This window comes from Oncorhynchus masou, chromosome 5, assembly GCF_036934945.1.
Source record: "Oncorhynchus masou masou isolate Uvic2021 chromosome 5, UVic_Omas_1.1, whole genome shotgun sequence".
Classification (NCBI taxonomy): Eukaryota; Metazoa; Chordata; class Actinopteri; order Salmoniformes; family Salmonidae; genus Oncorhynchus; species Oncorhynchus masou.
The window spans coordinates 52,508,384-52,514,476 of NC_088216.1; positions in this window are offsets into that span (position 1 = coordinate 52,508,384).

Below are 6,093 nucleotides of genomic sequence, written 5' to 3' on the forward strand. Positions count from 1 at the left end.
CACACCTACTCATTCAAGGGTTTTTCTTTATTTTTACTATTTTCTACATTGTATAATAACAGTGAAGACATCAAAACTATGAAATAACACATATGGAATCATGTAGTAACCAAAAAAAGTGTTAAACAAATAAAAATATATTTTATATTTGAGATTCTTAGCCACCCCTTGCCTTGATGACCGTTTTCCACCCTTTTGGCATTCTCTCAACCAACTTCATGAGGTAGTCACCTGGAATGCATTTCAATTAACAGGTATGCCTTGTTAAAAGTAAATTTGTGGAATTTATTTTTTTCATAATGCATTTTAGCCAATTAGTTGCGTTGTGACAAGGTAGGGGTGGTATACAGAAGATAGTCCTATTTGGTAAAAGGCCAAGTCCATATTATGGCAAGAACAGTTCAAATAAGGAAAGAGAAACGACAATCCATCGCATTACTTTAAGACATGAACAAACCACCAACAACAAACTAACATGGTCCAAGCACACCAAGATAGTCGTGAATAGGGCACGACAAAACCTATTCCCCCTCAGGAGACTGAAAAGATTTGGCATGGGTCCTCAGATCCTCAAAAGGTTCTACAGCTGCACCATCGAGAGCATCCTGACTGGTTGCATCACTGCCTAGTATAGCAACTGCTCAACCTCCAACCGCAAGGCACTACAGAGGATAGTGCGAATGGCCCAGTACATCACTGGGGCCAACCTTCCTGCAATCCAGGAACTCTATACCAGGCGGTGTCAGAGGAAGGCAATAAAAATGGTCAAAGACTCCAGCCACCCTAGTCATAGACTGTTCTCTCTGCTACCGCACGGCAAGCAGTACCGGAGTGCCAAGTCTAGGTCCAAAAGGACTCTAAACAGCTTCTACCCCCAAGCCATAAGACTCCTGAACACCTAATCAAATGGCTACCCAGACTATTTGCATTGTCCCCCTCTTTTACACTGCTGCTACTCTCTGTTGTTTTCATCTATACATAGTCACTTTAATAACTCTACCTACATGCACATATTACCTCAACTAACCGGTGCCCCCGGACATTGACTGTACCGGTACCCCCCTGTATATATAGTTTCACTATTGTTATTTTACTGCTGCTCTTTAATTACTTGTTACTTTTATTTCGTATTCTTATTCATACATAAATATATATATATATACAGTGGGGCAAAAAAGTATTTAGTCAGACACCAATTGTGCAAGTTCTCTTACTTAAAAAGATGAGAGAGGCCTGTAATTTTCATCATAGGTACACTTCAACTATGACAGACAATATGAGAATAAAAGAATTGAGAAAATCACATTGTAGGATTTTTAATGAATTTATTTAATGGTTTTCACACACTGTTGCTGGTATTTTGGCCCATTCCTCCATGCAGATCTCCTCTAGAGCAGTGATGTTTTGGGGCTGTTGCTGGGCAACATTGACTTTCAACTCCCTCCAAAGATTTTCTCCTTTGTTCTGGAGACTGGCTAGGCCACTCCAGGACCTTGAAATGCTTCTTACGATGCCACTCCTTTGTTGTCCAGGCCGTGTGTTTGGGATCATTGTCATGCTGAAAGACCCAGCATGACAATGACCCACGTTTCATCTTCAATGCCATTGCTGATGGAAGGAGGTTTTCACTCAAAATCTCACGATACATGGCCCAATTCATTATTTCCTTTACACGGATCAGTCGTCCTGGTCCTTTTGCAGAAAAACAGCCCCAAAGCATGATGTTTCCACCCCCATGCTTCACAGGTATGGTGTTCTTTGGATGCAACTCAGCATTCTTTGTCCTCCAAACACGACGAGTTGAGTTTTTACGAAAAAGTTATATTTTGGTTTCATCTGACCATATGACATTCTCCCAATCTTCTTCTGGATCATCCAAATGCTCTCTAGCAAACTTCAGACGGGCCTGGACATGTACTGGCTTAAGCAGGGGACACATCTGGCAGTGCAGGATTTGAGTCCCTGGTGGCATAGTGTGTTACTGATGGTAGGCGTTCTTACTTTGGTCCCAGCTCTCTGCAGGTCATTCACTAGGTCCCCCCGTGTCGTTCTGGGATTTTTGCTCACCGTTTTTGTGATCATTTTGACCCCACGGGGTGAGATCTTGCGTGGAGCCCCAGATCGAGGGAGATTATCAGTGGTCTTGTATGACTTCCATTTCCTAATAATTGCTCCCACAGTTGATTTCTTCAAACCAAGCTGCTTACCTATTGTAGATTCAGTCTTCCCAGCCTGGTGCAGGTCTACAACTTTCTTTCTGTTGTCCTTTGACTGCTCTTTGGTCTTGGCCATAGTGGAGTTTGGAGTGTGACTGTTTGAGGTTGTGGACAGGTGTCTTTTATACTGATAACAAGTTCAAACAGGTGCCATTAATACAGGTAACGGAGTGGAGGACAGAGGAGCCTCTTAAAGAAGAAGTTACAGGTCTGTGAGAGCCAGAAATCTTGCTTGTTTGTAGGTGACCAAATACTTATTTTCCACCATAATTTGCAAATAAATTCATTAAAAATCCTACAATGTGATTTCCTGGATTTTTTTTCTTCTCATTCTGTCTGTCATAGTTGAAGTGTACCAATGATGAAAATTACAGGCCTCTCTCATCTTTTTAAGTGAGAGAACTTGCACAATTGGTGGCTGTCTAAATACTTTTTTGCCCCACTATATATATATATATACAGTGCCTTGTGAAAGTATTCAGCCCCCTTGAACTCTGCGACCTTTTGCCACTTTTCAGGCTTCAAACATAAAGATATAAAACTGTATTTTTTGTGAAGAATCAACAACAAGTGGGACACAATCATGAAGTGGAACGACATTTATTGGATATTTCAAACTTTTTTAACAAATTGGGCGTGCAAAATTATTCAGCCCCTTTACTTTCAGTGCAGCAAACTCTCTCCAGAAGTTCAGTGAGGATCTCTGAATGATCCAATGTTGACCTAAATGACTAATGATGATAAATACAATCCACCTGTGTGTAATCAAGTCTCCGTATAAATGCACCTGCACTGTGATAGTCTCAGAGGTCCGTTAAAAGCGCAGAGAGCATCATGAAGAACAAGGAACACACCAGGCAGGTCCGAGATACTGTTGTGAAGAAGTTTAAAGCCGGATTTGGATATAAAAAGATTTCCCAAGCTTTAAACATCCCAAGGAGCACTGTGCAAGCGATAATATTGAAATGGAAGGAGTATCAGACCACTGCAAATCTACCAAGACCTGGCCGTCCCTCTAAACTTTCAGCTCATACAAGGAGAAGACTGATCAGAGATGCAGCCAAGAGGCCCATGATCACTCTGGATGAACTGCAGAGATCTACAGCTGAGGTGGGAGACTCTGTCCATAGGACAACAATCAGTCGTATATTGCACAAATCTGGCCTTTATGGAAGAGTGGCAAGAAGAAAGCCATTTCTTAAAGATATCCATAAAAAGTGTTGTTTAAAGTTTGCCACAAGCCACCTGGGAGACACACCAAACATGTGGAAGAAGGTGCTCTGGTCAGATGAAACCAAAATTGAACTTTTTGGCAACAATGCAAAATGTTATGTTTGGCGTAAAAGCAACACAGCTCATCACCCTGAACACACTATCCCCACGGTCAAACATGGTGGTGGCAGCATCATGGTTTGGGCCTGCTTTTCTTCAGCAGGGACAGGGAAGATGGTTAAAATTGATGGGAAGATGGATGGAGCCAAATACAGGACCATTCTGGAAGAAAACCTGATGGAGTCTGCAAAAGACCTGAGACTGGGACGGAGATTTGTCTTCCAACAGGACAATGATCCAAAACATAAAGCAAAATCTACAATGGAATGGTTCAAAAATAAACATATCCAGGTGTTAGAATGGCCAAGTCAAAGTCCAGACCTGATTCCAATCGAGAATCTGTGGAAAGAACTGAAAACTGCTGTTCACAAATGCTCTCCATCCAACCTCACTTAGCTCGAGCTGTTTTGCAAGGAGGAATGGGGAAAAATTTCAGTCTCTCGATGTGCAAAACTGATAGAGACATACCCCAAGCGACTTACAGCTGTAATCGCAGCAAAAGGTGGCGCTACAAAGTATTAACTTAAGGGGGCTGAATAATTTTGCACGCCCAATTTTTCAGTTTTTGATTTGTTAAAAAAGTTTGAAATATCCAATAAATGTCGGTCCACTTCATGATTGTGTCCCACTTGTTGTTGATTCTTCACAAAAAAATACAGTTTTATATCTTTATGTTTGAAGCCTGAAATGTGGCAAAAAGTCGCAAAGTTCAAGGGGGCCGAATACTTTTGCAAGGCACTGTATATATACATATATATATACATACATATATATATATATATACATACATACATACATACATATATATATATATATATATATAAGTGCATTGTTGGTTAGGGGCTCGTAAGTCAGCATTTCACTGTCAGGTTGTTGTATTTGGCACAAGCAACATAACATTTGATTTGATTTGATTTGATTGTCAGTCACGAATTTTGAAAGTTTCTTCAAGGGCAGTCCATAAAACCATCAAACGCTATGATGAAACTTGCTCTCATGAGGACCGCCACAGGAAAGGAAGACCCAGAGTTACCTCTGCTGCAGAGGACAAGTTAATTAGAGTTAACTGCACCTCAGATTGCAACCCAAAAAATGCATCACAGAGTTCAAGTAACAGACACATCTCAACATCAACTGTTCAGAGGAGCCTGCATGAATCAGGCCTTCATGGTTGAATTGCTGTAAAGAAACCACTACTAAAGGACAATAAATAATAAGAAGAGACTTGCTTTTGCCAAGAAACACAAGCAATGGTCATTAGACCGGTGTAAATCTGTCATTTGGTCTGATGAGTCCAAATTTGAGATTTTTGGTTCCAACCACTATGTCTTTGTGAGATGCAGAATAGGTGAATGGATGATCTCCATATGTGTGGTTCCCACCGTGAAGCATAGAGGAGGAGGCATGATGGTGTGGGTGTGCTTTGCTGGTGACACTGTCTGTGATTTATTTAGAATTCAAGGCACACTTAACCAGCATAGCTACCACAGCATTCTGCAGGGATACGCCATCCCATCTGGGTTGCGCTTAGTGTAAATATATTTTGTTTTTCAACAGGACAATGACCAAAAATGCACCTTCAGGCTGTGTACGGGCTATTTGACCAAGAAGGAGAGTGACAGAGTGCTGCATCAGAAAACCTGGCCTCCACAATCACCCAACTTCAACCCAGTTGAGATGGTTTGGGATGATTTGGACTGCAGAGAGAAGGAAAAGCATCCAACAAGTGCTCAGCATATGTGGGATCTCCTTCAAGGCAATTGGAACAGCATTCCTCATGAAGCTGGTTGAGAGAATGCCAAGTGTGCGAAGCTTTCATCAAGGCAAAATGGGGGCTACTTTGAAGAATCTAAAATCTAATTGGATTTTTTAAACACTTTTTTGGTTACAACATGATTCCATATGTGTTATTTCATAGTTTTGATGTCTTCGCTATTATTCTACAATGTAGTAAATAGTAAAAAATAATGAAAAACCCTTGAACGAGTCGGCGTGTCCAAACTTTTGACTGGTACTACATGTGCCAGCAGTGTAAACGCAATAGTGTAAAAAATGATGTATCTTTGTCTGTAAGGTGTTGTCATGAATCCCTAGGAATATCCCCATTTCAAATCCATAAAATTGCCATGATACCCCTCCATCCTCTCTCCCATGCATCAGAATATACCTTCCATGCTCCGCTGTAGGCTTTTCACCCTACTCTCAGAATTAGGTATTGAATGTACTTTATAATTACTTAATTATAAGGAAAGGCAGTGACCTTGTTTTACTAGGCCTATGCTGTCTACAAATAATTTATTCCCATAGAATAGACTTCCACAAAACGTCCGCTATGGACATCATTGTCCTAAAGCGGGGAAACGCTACAAGAGAGCGCCAAGAAGACGGTGTAGTGAGGGGCGGGAGTACCGGAAAAGCGAGGGAGAGGCGGGGCCTGCTTTTCTGTGTTTGTGTTTGCGTGTGTGCGTGTGTGTGTGTGTGTGTGTGTGTGTGTGTGTGCGTGTGTGCGTGTGTGCGTGTTTGTCCTCTCTCGCCCCTCCTCCTC